Source organism: Lampetra planeri, chromosome 78, assembly GCF_965212315.1.
Source record: "Lampetra planeri chromosome 78, kcLamPlan1.2.h2, whole genome shotgun sequence".
Classification (NCBI taxonomy): domain Eukaryota; kingdom Metazoa; phylum Chordata; class Hyperoartia; order Petromyzontiformes; family Petromyzontidae; genus Lampetra; species Lampetra planeri.
The window spans coordinates 932,165-952,544 of NC_136183.1; the positions used below are offsets into that span (position 1 = coordinate 932,165).

The following is a 20,380-nucleotide window of genomic DNA, read 5'->3' on the forward strand; positions in this document are numbered from 1 at the left end:
AAAAACCTTGGTCGCGAGGGGGGGTTGAATATCTTGGTGACATGACGTCACTAGCGGGATACAGCTCCCCCTGGCGTCTCACGCCGACGAGTTAATGAGTGGTGACGTCACTGTGTGTGTGTACACTGTGTATGTACAAACTGTGTGTGTACACTGTGTTGGCACAGTCGGGGGTACAGGTGGTGCATCGGCCAGTCAACGGAGTGAGTCGACCCATGGCACCTGGGTCTACCCCGTGCACATAGCCTGGCACAAGCGCCATGGTGCCGTGACCGCCACTTAGTGGCGAATGGCGGTTGTTATATGCTGTGCGGGTACATTGTTTACGCTCGTTGTGTATGTACATGGTGTGTGTCCACCTCGTGGGTATACTGTGTATACTGTGAGGGTACACCGTGTGTGTTGCCGCTGTGCATGTACATAATACATGTCTACATTGCGTATGTGTGTACACAGTGTGTGGGTGGTCCGAATCAGTCGGGCGGCATTATAATTTCATCAAGCTGCGCGATGCTGTGTGGAAGCTACCTGGTCTGTCCCTCTGCACGGTGCTTCGGGTCTTCTTGGCCACAGTCATACCCTCCCTTCTATAGGCATGTGAAACGTTGACCCCTCCAAATGGAACATCTGCGCCAGTAAGGAACATTCAGGCTGCCATGCCTACTCAGATTGAGGGAAGCCAGGTGGTAGCACATTCTCTATTTATTGCAGAAGTTCAAGGTTCAAATCAGACAGGCGCCCCTGTCTTCTCCAGTAATATAACCAAAATATGCACCGTCTGCTTAACAGCGGATGTAAACATACTATTGTGCAGGGGCGGTTTCTTCATTAGGGCGATTGGGCGACGCACCACCAATGTCATTCAACCACAGAGTCACGCTAGCCGTCACTGTCAGCCTCTGGATATAGTCCAATCAGCGTCATGTCACGTTCTGTGGAGTACCGCCTCTTTTTGGGCGATTTCACTACGGCTGAGAATCGCCCCGAGTGGCCCCATAGACTTACATTCAAAGATGTTTTTTTTCGAACGGGGGCGCTGCAATGCATTCTCTATGGCTTCCGGGAGAGCATGCACTAACGTGCTTACGTCATCATACGTGCTAACGTCATCATACGTAAGCACGTTTCATCCAACAATATAATTTATCGCCACCTAGTGGAATCTTTAATAAAATAAACTTGAGTGGTTTGTTTTAAGTGAGTATATAAACAAACAAGATGTATTGTAAGAGTCACTTTATTTTTCATTAATATTAAAGAAGTGAAGTTGCCTTTACATGCTTAAGCTGTTAATTTATTCATTGCATGGGTGGACCTTATCCTTATCAATCATCCAGACATTTGCCCCCCCTGAGAGATTTTGCAGGAGCCGCCACTGCTATTGTGTCATTCAAAACCCAGTCATTGCATGCTAATGTCATGGTCAATATTTGTGTAATTCCAAACATCCAGAAATTACATAATGGAGATTACACATCAAGCATCGCCCCCTCGTGACAGACTCATGCCCACATGCAGGCTGGTGCAGGGCCACCTTATGCCACACAGGGGCAGCTTCCACTTGGGGGTGCTCTTCGAGTGTTTGTGATGAGATATGATACAAAACTCAGAGTTGCCGAGGCAATTAAGCAAGTACCATATAAAACACATTCCTGCAGAGGGAGCTGGTAGTAACGTTGGGTTGTTCGGTCAATGGCCAGGGTCAACGGCGGCGTGGTGTATTCCGCAAATATGCCCGACTGTGAGGGCGGGCACAAGCCGGCGTGAGTAGATTAAACGTTGAGTTTTATAAGGGCACCACGGGGTGATCATCCCCTCCCCACCCAGCCCCACCCCCCACCCAGCCCCTCCCCACCCAGCCCCTCCCCACCCAGCGCCTCCCCACCCAGCCCTACCCTCCCCACCCTCCCCTCTCCACCCAGCCCCACCCCTCCCATTTTTGGATGCATGACAGACGGACGGACAGGATAATCCCCTGTGGGCTAGTGTAACCAGGAGGTTACTACCAGTATGACATTGGGAGCTTATTGGCTCTCGCTCCTGGTTAGATATCTACCCAACCCACAGGTTCACAAACTCTGGCTGCTCTTACGCTGCAGGTTGAACCTAGAAATTGAGTGTTCAACTCCACATTCTTTCATTAAAGGCCTGTGACAAAGGTGAATCTATTGTCTCAAGCTTACACATCTACCGGGTCTCCATTTGACTTGGTATTGTCTAAGAATTTCACCCACACCTCTACTTGAACATACTGCTTGGAGTTGCCTCGCTCTGCATCAGTCAGAATTCCCCTCTGTTTCACGTTGCCTCCATCGATGTGAAGGTCGGATTTTGGAGTTGAATCTTCATCTACATATTTTATCTTCAATTATTCGCTATTCAAATCACTTCGATTTCAGACTCCACTCCTTGAGGATCTTCTGATGCCTGTGTGTTATCTGTTGTCTTTGAAGATGTGATCATGAATGTGCAAACGCCTTCCCTTACAGATTGCACTTGAAAGATGTATCTCCTGTGTGTGTTCTCTGGTGTTTATTAGGAGCAGATTAAACTGAAAATGCTTTGCCACACACAGTACACTTAAAGGGCTTTTTCCGGTGTGTGTTCTCTGGTGGCTCTAAATAACTGATGACCATGAAAATTTCTTCTCACACACAGTGCGCTTAAAAGGTTTCTTTCCTGTGTGTGTTCTCTGATGCTGTGTCAAATTTCCAGTACAATCCATGCTGTTTGCATTCTGGTCGCATTGTTTGAATATATGAATAAGTATGTTTCCATACTTATTCATATATTCAGGGTATAATAAAAAAGATTCCCTAATTCATCACACGGGCTGTTAAGGCATATAATGAGGGCTAATATGCCTGAAAACCCTATTATGTTCAAAATGAATGTCAACCCAAAATTCCAAGCACACAATTTTGACTGTCTGGCTACCAAAAGAATATTTATAAAATTAAAATTCAGCAAATATATCAAAGGATGTTGAAAATAACACTATTTGTATTATGCAGAAATGTATAAATTAATGTTCAATCGCAACTTCGAGGCGTGAAGCCAGGCTCAGACTTGTTTGAATGCTTTGATGAACAGATCTAACTTTAGCTGGAAATGTGCTGTCTTAATATATTTTACAGCAGATACAAACTTGACACTGTCACACACTGGCATGGTAAAATGTGATGGTGTGTCCAGAACCATGCCTGGCCGCCTTCATCTGCTCAGTATTAATGTTTCCTCACTTCACTATGTAATTATTTGAGGATCAATCAACATAGAAGTCCATAATAAGTTCAGCTTTCACTTATCAATGATGTTTGCTGTCGACGATTATCAAACTCTAATTGTTGAATTCATACTGCAGTGATATAACTGCGCCACCGCTCCTCACATAGATAAAGTCTTACATACACATGCATTGCACGTGAATCATTAACATATGCTATAAAAAAACAGCCACATTTATGACGAATTGGAATTAATCTCATCAGTGCTCATGCCATGATAGGTGCAATTTAAGGCCATGTAAGTGTGGATCACTTGTCAGTAGAGCATGCGAATGGTCCAGGTGTCAAGAGATGACTGACAGATGCACCAGCTGTGCTCCCAGCTTTCTTTCTGCATTTAAGCACCCAGCGTTCCACCCATTCATGTGAGCGTCGCTCATTCGACCTCATCATTGTTGCAGAGCAAATACCTCCAACTGCCCTGCAGCATACCTTACGGGCCTCCTCCAGAGACCGATCTTCACACCTGGCACCAGTCATCGGCAGGTCCGATCACCTCCACATCCTCTAATCTCTTCTCTAGCCAATGCCATGACTGTTTTAGCCCATAATATCTGGACTAACAGAAGCTGCTTGAGCATGCGGTGTCTGGGAATGTGGGATTCATGGTCAAACCAATGGAGCCTTGCCTGCCAAATAGACTCACTGATTATATGCTATATTAATATATTTTGGATCTGTAAGCTTCTAATACAATATAGTCTGGTTCAATAGCGGATTGATCATAAGCAGGCCAGCCTTCATTGTATAGGCCAGCACAGACGGTTATTTAATAATAATAATAGTTCAATTTGTAACGCGCGCAAATTTGCAGACGTAGTGGCCGCAACTCAGAGGCGCGGAGCCAAGCTCAGAGTCGCTCGAAAGCATGATTGTAGAGGTTTTTTAAGTCTCTCTTGAAAGAGGCGATTGAGGTGATGCTGCGAATATGCAGAGGGATATCGTTCCAGACTGTTGGGGCTGCCACCGAGAAGCGGCGCATAGACATGACCATCCTGGATCTTGGTATCAAGAGGAGGTCGTGAGTCGCGCTGCGCAGGCATCTGCCGTGTGCTGAGCTGCAAGTTGTCAATAATGAAGAAAGGTACGGCGGGCAGGCGGATATGAAGGCATTGTGGCAGAGGCAGGCGGTCTTGTATGTGACCCTACTGGCGATGGGTAGCCAGTTGAGAGCACGGAGACAAGCTAGTGAGTCGAGACGGGATGAGTGTGGGAAATGACGACGCGTGCTAGGTTGTTTTGTAGTCTTTGAAGTTTCTTTAGGTTGCCAGCTGAGGTCCGGACTCGGCCGGAGTTGCAATAGTCAAGGCGAGACCCAACTATGCAACATGCCAATGTGTTGGCAATTTCAGTAGAGATTTAAATAAGTTAATATTTGCATCCACAGAGAAAGGAGTAATATCTGTAGCCAAGAAGACTCCCAGCAGCTTTGTTCTTTCGTTTCTTTCTAAAGCTGCTTGTCCTGGTGAGGGTCGCAGTGGCAGCACGTTGAGTATGGCGGTCCAGGCCTCCCTTTCCCTGGCGACAGACTCGAGCTCTTTGTTGGGAATTCCTAAGCGTTCCCAGGCCAGCCGAGTGACAGTCCCACCAGCGTGTCCTGGGCCAGCCCCGGGGTGTTCACCCAGTGGCACATGCCTGGTAGAGTTCCAGGGGGAGTCCAATGGGGGGGCATCCATACATATATTCTGTATTGATATCATCCCTGGGGCCCGGCCCAGGGTTGTGTTCGCCAACAAGCACCTTGTGGCCGGGAGACCCACGTATCCCGGTCTGAACAACTCTGCAGAGCAAGCGTCAGCTGCAGACAGAAAAACATATCCACACCATCTCCATGAGTATTGAGGCACAGAGGAATGCATATATACACAGTCACACATGACTTACACGTTTATACATATTCATATTTTCAAGATATAGTGAAAGAGATTCCCCAATTCATCACACGGGCTGTTAAGGCACACAATGAGAGGGCAAATGGTCATAAATATGCCTGGACACCCGAGTATCTTCAAATTGAATGTTTACCAAAAACTCCAAGCACACAATTTCGGTTGTCTAGCTACAACAGGAATATTTATTTAAGAAAAATGAGCTAACATAGCAAAGGCTGTTGAAAAGAATACTATTTGTATTATGCAGAAATGTATAAATTAATGTTCATTTGCAACTTAGAGGTGTGAAGCCAGGCTCAGATGAGCTTGAATGCGAGGATGAACAGATCTAACTTCAGCTGCATATGTGCAGTGTTAATTTCCTGACTGTTTCCATTCTTATAAAATCTTGTTCTGTACCTGTTGAATTCCATAGCTAAATGGGGCCTTGCATATGTTCTACAAAAAGATCACCTCCCTGGGAAAATCTTGACTTAAAACTTTTGTCACAGCAGGAATTCATATTCTTTGGTTATTTCGGAAAAGTCACGTAGATAGAAAATAATAATTCAAATAAAGTGAATAGACGAAAAAAACGACTAATGTAGACTGTAGCCTGGTTATTAACCTCAGTGAGCATACTGGCCGTCTATAATGTAGACTGTAGCCTGGTTCTTAACCTCCGTTAGTGTATTGGCAGTCTATAATGTAGACTATTGCCTGTTTTTTTGATGAGACCTTTGCAATGGACGAGACCTTGGCGATGGACACTCACAGCTTTGTATAGAAAAAAAGTCCAGGCAGCTCCAACATAGTGTTACAGAAACTAATGAAAGAATGCTGCTAGACTAATTTGAAGTGAGACTTTGGATGCCAAACCAGAGCTGGTCGTGAACACATTAACCAGGTATAGGAGCTCCTCCACCACGTGTAGAACTACCTGATTATTCATGGAGAGCTGAGCAGGTGCAGTGTTGTATGACATTAAATTCCCAGGGAGGTGTTCTTTGGGTCTTTCGGTAAAGTCACGTCACTTTACCGAAAGACCCAAAGAATATGAATTCCTGCAGTTACGAAAGCTATAAGTCAAGATTTTCCCAGGGAGGTGATCTTTTTGTAGAACATATGCAAGGACCCATTTCGTCATAGAATTCTCCATGTACAGAACACGATTTTACAACTCAATATCTTTGAGTAGCCATGACCAGATCATCAACATGCGTAACATGGTTGACCAGCAGGGGACGATCCCTTGACGACAGCCAGGCATCGATTAGCATATCATTGTTACTGTATGAAATGCAATTTTTTATAGGGCCATTGTGAGCTTCTCAAAACACATCATTATTTGAAAATGCTACGTAATGTAATGCATGGGGCCAGAGGGAATTTCAGCCACAAGCCAAATTGAACAAGAAAGGGATCCGACTCCTGGTCACGCAGCTTTAGATGGGCCAGCCAAAAATCATAAAAATCCTCAACGAATGTGAGCAGAGGCAGAGACATCGAAAACAAAAAAACAATCCAAAACCCCAAACCTATTTATGGTACTATAGGCCGTAATTACACCAAGAAAGCAGAGATCTAGTTTCTGCTGAAAATCCGTACCCCTGTGTTATAGCTGATGGACAGAAAATACAACAGCGCGGAGGTTACATTCTTGAAAAGTGCCGTGTGAAAGCTAAAATGCCGATATTCAATACTAAACCCTTACCTAAATAATGGGGTTAGGTAAACGGCAACTAAACTATACATCACAATTGAAATAAGTACTGTACTGTATTCCAAATAAACTAAATTACTGAAATAAATGTGGAGAAACTGTATACAAAACATTCCAAGATGAGTATAAATGTATATAAATAAAGCAGACTGTGTTTTTTTGAGAACCAAATTGCGCCAACACTATGAAACATACACACATCAAAAATTCCATACGTACTCAAGGAAGGTTATTATGTTTTTCACGAAATTTTTAGCTTACCTGTTCACCTTCAACACCTGTAACCTGCACACTGTTGTATGTGTCGGGTTATGAAATTTTGATGAAAATAATAAAAATTAATAATTTTCCAAAAAATGCGCAAATCGCATTAATTATGTTAATGTGTGTATTAACATGCATAAATTATGATAATGCATGTGATTATATGCATAAATTATGATAATCGCTGAGATAATCGTAGTAATTTATGCGGATGCTTGCGATGATGTTAATGTGTGCAGTTGTGATAATTAGGCTTAGCTTCGTTTATCCAGAGTTATATCAATCAGGATAACACGATTATCGTCGATTAAACATTTACTGATTATCTTAGTGTGTTTATATTATTTTAGGTCTCCAGTTTCATATCTCATCACAGGATACAGTTATCAAGAATAAGATAGTTTTGCATGGACTTGGAAAGAAGCACTCGAACAGTTGGTGTTAAGCAATTTTATTCTAACAAGCATGTGACATTCTATCATGCAGGTCAAGCATGCGTCAATAATTCAGGAATAACCAAACTCTTATGCATTTGCGATACTATGCATTCGATTAATATGAATAACTAAAATATCTTATGCAATTACGATATTATGCATTTGACTAAAATGAATTAATAAACACTTATGCATTTGCGATACTATGCAATTACCTAATATGAATGACTAAATATTTCTTATTCATGTACTCGACGGCAGCACTGCTTTGCACGATCAGTTGATATTGAACGCACCACCTCAAAATGGCAACCCTTTTTGAAACGCAAAGACAATATTTTTTTTAGTCTTATTCGTGTGCGTGCTGTGTGTGCGTTGTCCCCTCGTAATATTAATTGTGTCGTTAGCTTGTGAGGTGTAGGAGGATACAAACAGCGGCCAGAAGTTTTCTCTGGCTTGGGCGTGGCCGCCGCGAGCCCCTGCGTGTCTCTGCTTGTGCGCTCTCTCTCTCTCTCCACTGCTGGATGACGAGTTGGCACGACGCTCAGTGACGCCCGGTGACGTCCGAGTCGTGCTGCTCTTGCGCTCTCTCTCCCTCTACTGCTAGATGACGAGTCGGCACGACGCTCGGTGACGCCCGGTGACGTCCGAGTCGTGCTGCTCTTGCGCTCTCTCTCTCTCCACTGCTGGATGACGAGTTGGCACGACGCTCGGTGACGCCCGGTGACGTCCGAGTCGTGCTGCTCTTGCGCTCTCTCTCTCTCCACTGCTGGATGACGAGTTGGCACGACGCTCGGTGACGCCCGGTGACGTCCGAGTCGTGCTGCTCTTGCGCTCTCTCTCTCTCCACTGCTGGATGACGAGTTGGCACGACGCTCGGTGACGCCCGGTGACGTCCGAGTCGTGCTGCTCTTGCGCTCTCTCTCTCTCCACTGCTGGATGACGAGTTGGCACGACGCTCGGTGACGCCCGGTGACGTCCGAGTCGTGCTGCTCTTGCGCTCTCTCTCTCCCCACTGCTGGATGACGAGTCGGTTTTGGTTGATGCTGGTTGATCTGGGTGTGTATTAGACACACGGCGCATTCAACAGCGCTGTCCTTCTCCTCACAGCCGTTTGACCAGGCTTTCTCCACTGCTTCGCGCTCTCTGCTTTGCTCGCTTGGTCGACGCTTGGCGATCTCCGCCCTTTTACAGGTTGATTGCTTGTCGTCGCTCGTCACTCTCTCTGCTCCGTGCTTCCCTTGTTCGTGCAGCTGCCAGCTTCACTCGCACTTAACTTCGTTCTGCGAGAAGCGACACCTGCTATCGGCATCGGTGTTTCGTTTCCTCACGACGCTCCGCCAGCCGGAGCACGGCTGAAACCCAGCCCCGACCCAGGTTGAACTCAGACTTCTGCGACTCGAACGACCCCTCCTCGTTCCATCACTTCTCGAGGCACAACCGCCCCAGCTCTCTTGCGAGCCCCGTCGCAACACTGCGTCGCAAGCCGAGTTGTGAGACTGAGCGCGACTCGGACAGACTGCTCTCAGACTGTCACTTTAACGATGTCTCGTCGTTCCATCTCTCCTCGAGGCACGACGCGCCTCCGCTCTCTTGCGAGCCCCGTCGCAACACCGCGTCGCAAGCCGAGTTGCGAGACTGAGCACGACTCAACCCAGACTGCTCTCAGGCTGCCACTTTAACGATGTCTCGTCGTCCCATCTCTTCTCGAGGCACGACTGCCACAGCTCCCTTGCGTGCCCCGTCGCACCGCTGAGCGCGACTCGGACCGACTCAACCCAGACTGTCCTTTCGCGGTGTGCGCCCGTGCCTAACTCAAAACGTGACTCCCCTCTCTTCGCGTCTCTTGCGAGAGAAAACAAACAAGACAGAGCGAGAAGAAGCAGACACCCCCCCCCCCTTGTGACCTTTTGCTCCCTCCTTGCCCGTCAGACCCCGCTGGAAGACAAACGTGGCTGAGGAGATGTTTGTAATACATTTATGTGGTCCTGTGTGTTACATTTATTCTTGAATTATATTTTATGAGTTCCTTCGGTCTTAGTATCGTGGTAATCATTCGTCTATGTTTAATGAATATTCGTAATGATTCTCGTCACATTATTATTTTGGCTTCGCCAAGTTTAGTTCTCCAGAGATTGGTGTTTATTCTGAGTTATATTTTAATGTCCTGAGGTTAAGCGTAATTATGTTTCCACTTAAGCTTTCTGGAATTCGTACTCTTTAGTTTTTATTTTTATTTTTTTGGAAGGTCGTGTAGGTAGGAAACATATAATAATAGAAAAAATATTATTGTTTGTTGGTTAATTATCTTTGTTAAGTTTCTACTTTTCGGTAAGGAAAACGTTAAGAAAACGCGAAGTTTCAACCGTTATTTATTCTGCCCTTATCTGTACATCTCCAGATGTCTTGGGAGGCTAGTCCATACATCTTTTGTCCATCTGGATGTCTATGACCTCTTTGTGACCGAATTCTCAACATTTTAACCGCCCTCCATGTTTCATGGATTCCTGGTGTGCTTGTGAGGAGAAGTGAGTTGTTTTCATTAATTAATTAAAAAAAAAGGTGTATATATATAGATTAAAAAATTTTTATTATATATTTTTTTGAATTGTTCTTAATTAAAAAAAAGGGTATAGACACAACAACACTCCAACACCCTGCCGCTGCTATATTTTTTCTCATTTACCACATTATCCTTACATATTATAAGGCCAGCATTTTTCCCACAAAATTCATTAACTTCCGGCTCCTTACTGTCCTCTCTGCACACGCACAGCTCACCTCTAATATACTGCAATATTTCATCATGGAACCTTTGCCAGTACCAAAATATGAGAATAGGTTTTCCACGTTTTTCTGGCAACAAAACAGGTGTTAAGATGTTAAAACACCAAACTGAAACCTTTTACAAGTGTAATGGGTTCTGGAGACACTTGTAGAGGTAACTTCTTTATTACAGTGATACCTTGGTTCACGAACGCTTCAGTTCACGAACAACTCGGTTCACGAATAGAAAATTTCATAAAAATATGCTCCGGTTCACGAACTCCGCTTCGGTTCACGAACAGGAGCCGCGGCCATTTTTATGCTAATTCCAGGCTGTCACATGGTCGTGACTTCCTGTAGGAAGATCGTGGAGAGAAGCAGAGACAGAAAGAAGTACTGTGAGTACTGTGAAGACACTTTGAGTGACTTTTTGGTGTGCTTTTTAGCACATACAGTACTGTACTACTGTACTGTACAATACTGTACTTACTGTATTGTACAGTTCACCCGTTTGAGTGCTTACTGGGACTCTCCCTCCAAAAAATAACCGCCTCCCACCCGCCTCCCACCTGCCTTCCTCCATGCCAGAAGTCATCTCAAGCAAGGTTAGTGTTCTCTCTTTATACATTACTATACTGTACAGTACTACAGTAATGTGTATTGTCATTTGTTTCATATTTTTGTGCTTCAAAAACCAAAAAAAAAGGTCAGAACGGATTAACCGGATTTACATTGAACCCTATGGGAAAATGTGCCTCGGTTCACGACCAATTCGGTTCACGACCAGAGTCAGTTCACGAATTAAGTTCGTGAACCGAGGTATCACTGTACAATCCAACACTCCAACAGTCATTTTACTCTGTTACAGCCTAGGTGCACAGCTTAGATCCACTACTCTGGCTACACTCTGGAACTCGCCCTCACAAGGACGTACAGCCGGGAGTTCCAGAGTCCCACCACTGGCTCTCACAGCATCCCAGGGTCCTGAGATGGCTGGTCTTGGGTCTTGGGTCTTGAGCTACAACTGGCCCTGATCGTCCAGGGAGCTCCCCTTTTATGCCTAGTCCCCAACGAGGGGTGGGGCCGTGTGCGCCCCCAGATATCCCACAGAGCACACACAGCCCCCCCCGTTGGTGGCGCCAAGGGGCTTAAGCGTCTGGGCCGCCCGGGAACCCAGCGCCTGGCGCCAAGAGGCTTAAGCGTCTGGGTCGCCTGGGAACCCAGTGCCCGGCGCCAAGGGGCCCAAGCGCCTGGGCCGCCCAGGGTCCCAGAGCCCCCAGCAGCCCCCTCCCTTCTTATGTCACTACACAAGGAATCATGTGTGCATTAACCACAATACTTGTGGTCAGAATGCAAACAAAAACATACTCTGATAGAAAATGCATTCTTGATTTGAAGCTTTCGTAACTGTAGGAACTCATACTCTTTGGTTCTTTCGGGAAAGTCACATAGGTATAAAATAAATCACGACGTTTCGGGTGCAACACAAGCGTCCGTTATCAGGTGGGAAAGCATGGTCTGAGGCAGACTGTTTAAAAAGGTTTGAAATGGGTGTAGCCCAAGGGTCATAAAGAAGTGGCCAGGGCTAGTGTTGTTAATGTGATAAATTAGCATGTTAATGTGAAATCGAAGAGTCGTGCAATCCAAAACGGCCTCCCTATGATAGAGAAGGAGCGAGGTTCTACCTGGGTAAACAACTACCACCACGACAACAATAACCACGATGTGAACTTCTCACTTCGGATCTCAGTGAGCACGCACTAAAATAAATCACGCTTGCTAACACAGAGCGCACGCCCGGGATATACTGCCGAGATCATCGATGACCTCGCTGCCGAGAAAGTTCAGCAGTATCTGACAAGCACAACGGGGTGGCAGCCAGATGCCAATTGCCCAAATCCCCCATTTAACATCCTTGCCGAGCACGCGCACATGTGTGTGTGAGATTTGCTCGCGAGCGTGCGGAATTCCGATGGCTGGGACGAGATAGCACCATTGCAAGTATTCTTCTAGAGGAGGAGAAGCTCGCCAGGACGGTGAGGGGGGGGGGGGGGGTCGAGGAAGCCTCCGGGATCCCGTGAGACAACCCCAGGATGGGTGGCAGGGATACAGACTGGTATAGGAGATATCGTAGGCCATGTGACTCAAGTACGCAAGGAGGTAACCCAAGTATGCGGGGAGGTAACCCAAGTACACCTGAATGTGACCAAGCTGCAGTCCACAGCGGAGATAGTCTAGTCCAAGGTGGGAGGGCTACGCTCCATGGTCGGGCGGCTACCCAGGCGAGTATCTCAATAAGAGGCAGAACTCGAACAAATGCGCACTGGGAGGGTAAGGGGGAGTGAGAAAGGGGCCTCTAAAGGAGCCACCGCCCTTCCCCGTGCGTGCTATCTATAGTGAGGGAAAAAAGTATTTGATCCCCTGCTGATTTTGAACGTTTGCCCATTGACACAGAAATGACCAGTCTATAATTTAATGGTAGGTTTATTTGAACAGTGAGAGGCATAATAACAACAATAAAATCCAGAAAAACGCATGTTAAAATGTTATAAATTAATTTGCATTTTCATGAGGGAAATAAGTATTTGACCCCCTCTCAATCAGAAATATTTCTGGCTCCCAGGTGTCTTTTATACAGGTAACGAGCTGAGATTAGGAGCACACTCTTAAAGGGAGTGCTCCTAATCTCAGCTTGTTACCTGTATAAAAGACACCTGTTCACAGAAGCAATCAATCAAATTCCAAACTCTATACCATGGCCAAGACCAAAGAGCTCTCCAAGGATGTCAGGGATGAGATTGTAGACCTACACAAGGCTGGAATGGGCTACAAGACCATCACCAAGCAGCTTGGTGAAAAGGTGACAACAGTTGGTGCGATTATTCGCAAATGGAAGAAACACAAAAAAACTGTCAATCTCCCTCGGCCTGGGGCTCCATGGAAGATCTCACCTCGTGGAGTTGCAATGATCATGAGAACGGTGAGGAATCAGCCCAGAACTACACGGGAGGATTTTGTCAATGATCTCAAGGCAGCTGGGACCATAGTCACCAAGAAAACAGTTGGTAACAAACTATGCCATGAAGGACTGAAATCCTGCAGCGCCCGCAAGGTCCCCCTGCTCAAGAAAGCACATATACATGCCCGTCTGAAGTTTGACAATGAATATCTGAATGATTCAGAGGACAACTAGGTGGTCAGATGAGACCAAAATGGAGCTCTTTGGCATCAACTCAACTCGCCGTGTTTGGAGGAGAAGGAATGCTGCCTATGACACCAAGAACACCATCCCCACCGTCAAACATAGAGGTGGAAACATTATGCTTTGGGGCTGTTTTTCTGCTAAGGGGACAGAACAACTTCACCGCATCAAAGGGACGATGGACGGGGCCATTGTTGTGTCTATACCCTTTTTTTTTTATTAAGAACAATTCAAAAAAAATGTATTATATTTTTATATTATCTATATATCTTTTTTTTTTAATTAAACAATGAAAACAACTCACTTCTCCTCACAAGCACACCAGGAATCCATGAAACATGGAGGGCGGTTAAAATGTTGAGAATTCGGTCACAAAGAGGTCATAGACATCCAGATGGACAAAAGATGTATGGACTAGCCTCCCAAGACATCTGGAGATGTACAGATAAGGTGCAGAGTAAATAACGGTTGCAACTCGCGTTTTCTTAACGTTTTCCTTACCGAAAAGTAGAAACTTAACAAAGATAATTAACCAACAAACAATAATATTTTTTTTTTATTAGTATATGTTTCCTACCTACACGACCTTCCTAAAAACTAAAGAGTACGAATTCCAGAAAGCTTAAGTGGAAACATAGTTGCACTTAACCTCAGGACATTAAAATATAACTCAGAATAAAACACCAATCTCTGGAGAACTAAACTTGGCGAAGCCCCAAAATAATAATGTGACGAAGATCATTACGAATATTCATTAAACATAGACGAATGATAACCACGATACTAAGACCGAAGGAACTCATAAAATATAATTCAAGAATAAATGTAACACACAGGACCACATAAGGATCGCATACATCTCCTCGACCACCTTTGTCTTCCAGCGGGGTCTGACCTCAGAATGACCCACGCAGGCCAAGCAAGGAGGGAGCAAAAAGGTCACAGGGGGGAATCGGTGCCTGACATTCCAAAGATATCTGTTTTTTTATTCTGTTTGTTTTCTCTCGCAAGAGACGCGGAGAGAGGAGAGGGGAGTCACGTTTTGAGTTAGGCACGGACACACACCGCCTGAGGGCAGTCAGTCCGAGTCGCGCTCAGCGTTGCGACGGGGCACGCAAGGGAGCTGTGGCAGTCGTGCCTCGAGAAGAGATGGGACGACGAGACATCGTTAAAGTGGCAGCCTGAGAGCAGTCTGGGTCGAGTCGTGCTCAGTCTCGCAACTCGGCTTGCGACGCAGCGTTGCGACAGGGCTCGCAAGAGAGCTGGGGCAAATCGTGCCTCGAGGAGAGATGGAACGAGGAGGGGTCGTTCGAGTCGCAGAAGTCTGAGTTCAACCTGGGTCGAGGCTGGGTTTCAGCCGTGCTCCGGCTGGCGGAGCGTCGTGAGAAAACGAAACACCGATGCCGATAGCAGGTGTCGCTTCTCGCAGAACGAAGTTAAGTGCGAGTGAAGCTGGCAGCTGCACGAACAAGGGAAGCACGGAGCAGAGAGAGTGACGACAAGCAATGAACCTGTAAAAGGGCGGAGATCGCCAAGCGTCGACCAAGCGAGCAAAGCAGAGAGCGCGAAGCAGTGGAGGAAGCCTGGTCAAACGGCTGTGAGGGAGAGGACAGCGCCATCGAATGCGCCGTGTGCCTGAGGGCACACCGACCAACGACCAGTGTGAACACACAAGACGTCCAGAGCGACGGCGAGCATCGTGCCGACTCAACAATCAATCGAGCAGTGGAGAAGCCGGGGGCTGCCACCAAGAGAGCGCGAGCGCCACCGAGCGCCACCGAGCGACACCGAGCGACAACGAGCGCCACCCAGCACCACCGAGCCACACGAGCGACCGAGCATCTTCAAGGACAGCATCGTGCCAACTCGTCATCTAGCAGCAGTGGAGAGAGAGAGCGCAAGAGCAGCACGACTCGGACGTCACCGGGCGTCACCGAGCGTCGTGCCAACTCGTCATCTAGCAGTAGAGGGAGAGAGAGCGCAAGAGCAGCACGACTCGGACGTCACCGGGCGTCACCGAGCGTCGTGCCAACTCGTCATCCAGCAGTGGAGGGAGAGAGAGCGCACGAGCAGAGACACGCAGGGGCTCGCGGCGGCCACGCCCAACCCAGAGAAAACTTCTGGCCGCTGTTTGTATCCTCCTACACCACACAAGCTAACGACACAATTAATATTACGAGGGGACAACGCACACACAGCACGCACACGAATAGGACTTAAAAAGAAAATTGTCTTTGCGTTTCAAAAAGGGTTGCCATTTTGAGGTGGTGCGTTCAATATCAACTGATCGTGCAAGCAGTTGCTGCCGTCGAGTTACATGAATAAAAAATGTTTAGTCATTCATTTTCGTTAACTGCATAATCACGCCAATGAAGAAGTATTTTTAGTCATTCATTTTCGTTACTGCATAATCTTGTCCATGAATTTATTGACGTATACCTGCTTTTGCATGATAGAATGTCACATGCTTGTTAGAATAAAATTGCTTAACACCAACTGTTCGAGTGCTTCTTTCCAAGTCCATGCAAAACTGTCTTATTCATAAGAGCTGTTACCTGCGATGAGATATGAAAATGGAGACCTAAAATAACATAAACACACTAAGATAATCGGTAAACGTTTAATCGATGATAATCGTGTTATCCTGATTGATATAACCCTGGATAAACGAAACCAAGCTGAATTATCACAACTGCACACATTAACATAATCGCAAGCATACGCATAAATTACTACGATTATCTCCGCGATTATCATAATTTATGCATATAATTACACGCATTATCATAGTTTATGCATGTTAATACACGCATTAACATAATTAATGCGATTTGCGCATTTTTGGGAAAATTTTTAATTTTTATTATTTTTATCAAAATTTCATAACCCGACACATACAACACCATGTACCGTCAAATCTTGGGTGAGAACCTCCTTCCCTCAGCCAGGGCATTGAAAATGGGTCGTGGATGACAATGACCCAAAACACATGGCCAAGCCAACAAAGGAGTGGCTCAAGAAGAAGCACATTAAGGTCCTGGAGTGGCCTAGCCAGTCTCCAGACCTTAATCCCAAAGAAAATCTGTGGAGGGAGCTGAAGGTTCGAGTTGCCAAACGTCAGCCTCGAAACCTTAATGACTTGGAGAAGATCTGCAAAGAGTGGGACAAAATCCCTCCTGAGATGTGTGCAAACCTGGTGGCCAACTACAAGAAACGTCTGACCTCTGTGATTGCCAACAAGGGGTTTGCCACCAAGTACTAAGTCATGTTTTGCAGAGGGGTCAAATACTTATTTCCCTCATTAAAATGAAAATCAATTTATAAATTTTTGATATGCGTTTTTCTGGATTTTTGATGTTGTTATTCTGTCTCTCATTATTCAAATAAACCTACCATTAAAATTATAGACTGCTTATTTCTTTGTCAGTGGGCAAACGTATAAAATCAGCAGGGGATCAAATACTTTTTTCCCTCACTGTACGCGACCAATGGGGGAATCTCGTGAGAGACTGTCCCCAGATCGCCTGCACGAGAGAAGCACCAGGGTTAAACACCAAGGCCTCCTTAAAGAGGGGACCACAAAGGGGTGCAATCGACGTGGTCCAAACACAAATAAACTGTCATGATAAAGATGAGCGAGTGACCCCCACGCAGATGCCGACAACATCACCCCAGAATGCGGCGACTGCGGGTGACTGGCTGTGGGAGCTGATGGCAGGAATAATGGGGGCCACGTCGCTCGTGGAAGGGCAGGTGAACAGGCGGCGTACCCGTATTCTGCTGGACACGGAGGCGGTAACGTCACTCGTGAGTGCAACACACTGCAGCGTGGTCGGGGTTGAAGTGGGCCGCCTACAGGCCCCGGATCGTGCACTGCACACTGCAAGTGGAAGTGGGATGGGACTGCTGGGGAGGGTCACCCTTAAGGGTCGCCTCGTACACCAGGTGTGTAATCAGGAGTTATACGTGTCGAGCGTGTTATGCCACGAGTGTATTGCAGGTACCGACCTCCTGGAAAAGTTGGGGCTCAACGTGCAGCCCCGCCAACGATGCGCCACCGTGGAGGGCAGCGGGGAGCGGATTCCTTTCTTGGGACAAGAGCCGGGTTGCCCCCGCTTCGAGCCCGTGGCCGCTATCCTGGCGTCGGCCGTCACCGTCGGCATTGGTGTTCCACTGGGTTTTCCATTTTTGTCCCAAACCTAAACTCAAAATATATTTGGTGATGGTCAAACAGTTCAATGCAGGACCCACCTGAAACATAACCTTTAACTAAATAAGAAATTAAATTGGAAAACCCTCAAACACAGTACACTATTTAACATGTAGGCTTTCGCGACCAATATTATTCATAATATAGGTTTTTGGGTCAGATCGTCACCGCGCAACACGACCGCTCCCCACATTACACACACGGGGTACACTCACACAGAGTACTCTAACACACGGAGTACGCTCGCACACAGAGTGCACTTACGCACGCAGAGTACGCTTGAGGAGTACACTCACACAAATGAGTACACTCACTCACAGTATTTTTTTATTAGGGTCCTTCGATTTTTCCCTCACACATTTAGTAACATGCATTTAGATTATCTGGCTGCTATAATCTTCCACGTGATAAGCTATTTCGTTGAGCTATCATCTATGGCCAGGTGGCTTCTGACAAAGATCTAACAGCTCAGTGAGCCTTGGTTGGTAATATAAAAAAAGTTGTTTATCGGTCTAAAGGGTGCATCAGCAAAACCAACTCGGCAGAACGCTCCTGAATTAGAGTGCTGAGACTCATTGTGGTAATGTACTCGAGTGTGCACCATGGTGGCTGGGAGATGTTAATTGTCTCTCCTGGTTTACAGGAGGTTGTGGGTTCGATCCCGACCCCTCCTGTATATTTGGAGTTTGCGTGTCTCTCTCTCTCCCCGTGGTCGCGTGGATTTTCCCTCCACATTTAGAGTCAACATCACCACGCGTTTAGAGTATTTGACCGATATTCATTCCCACACATTGATAAGCCACTTTGTTTTGGGCAGGTCGCTTCTGAAAACAAGCGCGGTATAGCAGCTGAAGTGGGCTTGGCCTGGTAAGATAAAAAAAAACTGTATAAATATTTAAAAGAAAAAAAGTTTGAAAGTCGTGAGCCAGATGAAGACAAATTAAACTTAAGCAGAGAATCAAATCAAATGCAATCAGGCAAGGGCAAGGCCCTGCGTTGTAATGTTCCAACCTGGACATCGATTCCATACTCGCTGCTACTCAATTGATATCCCTATGAGGGGGAGAAGGAGCGAGGCTCTACCTGGGTAAACAACAACAACCACCACCGCAACAACAACCACGATGTGAACTTCTCACCTCGGATCTCAGTGAGCGCGCGCGCGGATCGGCAGCTTCCTGGTGTTTAGTGACGTCACGCGGCAGCAGGTGACATGACGTCACTAGCGGGGTACACCTCCCCCTCACGCCGATGAGGTAATGCAGTGGTGAGGTCAGTGAGCGGGGTTAGAGTTTAAGTTCATCAAGATTCCTATTCCAATTTAAAGCTTTCGTGACTGCAGGGATTCATCTTCTTGGTTCTTTCGGTAAAGTCACGTAGAAGGGAAGTAATAAAATAATAAAAATAAAACATAATAAAAAAATTCTCACGACGTTTCGGCCACAACGCAAGGAGCCGTCCTCAGGTGAAAACCAGGTCTGTCAGGGCGACAGCGTCTGAATGAAACAGCACCATGCTTGGAGCATATATTTAAGCTGGGTTGGAAGGGGGGGAAATGGCGCCTTGACAAAAGAATTTGTATATCAAGAGGAATTTAGCATATTTATGGGAAATGCAGGTATGTGATTAGTACTACTTATGCCCGTGCATTATGCAGGATTAGCAGCATCAAAGGGAGGGGATATGGGAAATGCAGGTATGTGATTAACTCAGCTTATTGTAGAGTATATTTAGTATTCTGATGATACTATGTAGTTTATACTTTAGTTGTTTACGTGGTGGTTTTAGTTACTGCAGCTACATACTATTAACACTCCTTCCCTTTATTAATGCTACCCCTATCCCCTCCCTTTGATGCTGATAATCCTGCATAATGCACGGGCATAAGTAGTACTAATCACATACCTGCATTTCCCATATCCCCTCCCTTTGATGCTGCTAATCCTGCATAATGCACGGGCATAAGTAGTACTAATCACATACCTGCATTTCCCATAAATATGCTAAATTCCTCTTGATATACAGATTATTTTGTCAAGGCGCCCTTTCCCCCCTTCCAACCCAGCTTAAATATATGCTCCAAGCATGGTGCTGTTTCATTCAGACGCTGTCGCCCTGACAGACCTGGTTTTCATCTGAGGACGGCTGCTTGCGTTGTGGCCGAAACGTCGTGAGAATTATTTTATTATGTTTTATTTTTATTATTGTATTACTTCCCTTCTACGTGACTTTACCGAAAGAACCAAGAAGATGAATTCCTATTCAATTTATCCCTCTATTGAACATTGACCCTTTGGGTGCGTGAGCTCAACAACGTGAACATTGTGTGTACAAACTGTGTATACAGTGTATGTACAAACTGTGTATAGTGTGTGTGGGGGCCGTATAATATAAACACGTTCTACTTGATTAAAGTCTTTTTAATAAATGTATTCTCCTACAACATCAGAGTGTAGCACCACATTAAATACGCACTGCAATGGCAATAGTTTAAAGCGATTTGAAGCATGTTTAAAATTTTTTGGGGGGGAGGGTGGGCAGAGCTTTGTGACGTCATATTTGAGGGGGGGGGGCTGACTTTTTATGACGTCGTGTGACGAAGTAGGGGGGGTCAAAAATC

General features: G+C 46.0%; 1 long non-coding RNA gene across 1 annotated transcript; it reads right to left on the minus strand.

Annotated features, from left to right (window-relative positions):
* Positions 1-2,531: 2,531 nt before the first annotated feature.
* LOC144738206 (uncharacterized) lies at positions 2,532-18,969 on the minus strand. The gene is made up of 3 exons (XR_013589175.1): positions 18,900-18,969; positions 17,559-17,749; positions 2,532-5,085 (listed from the first exon to the last, which is right to left on the minus strand). It is a non-coding gene; the product is annotated as an uncharacterized LOC144738206 (long non-coding RNA).
* Positions 18,970-20,380: the final 1,411 nt, after the last annotated feature.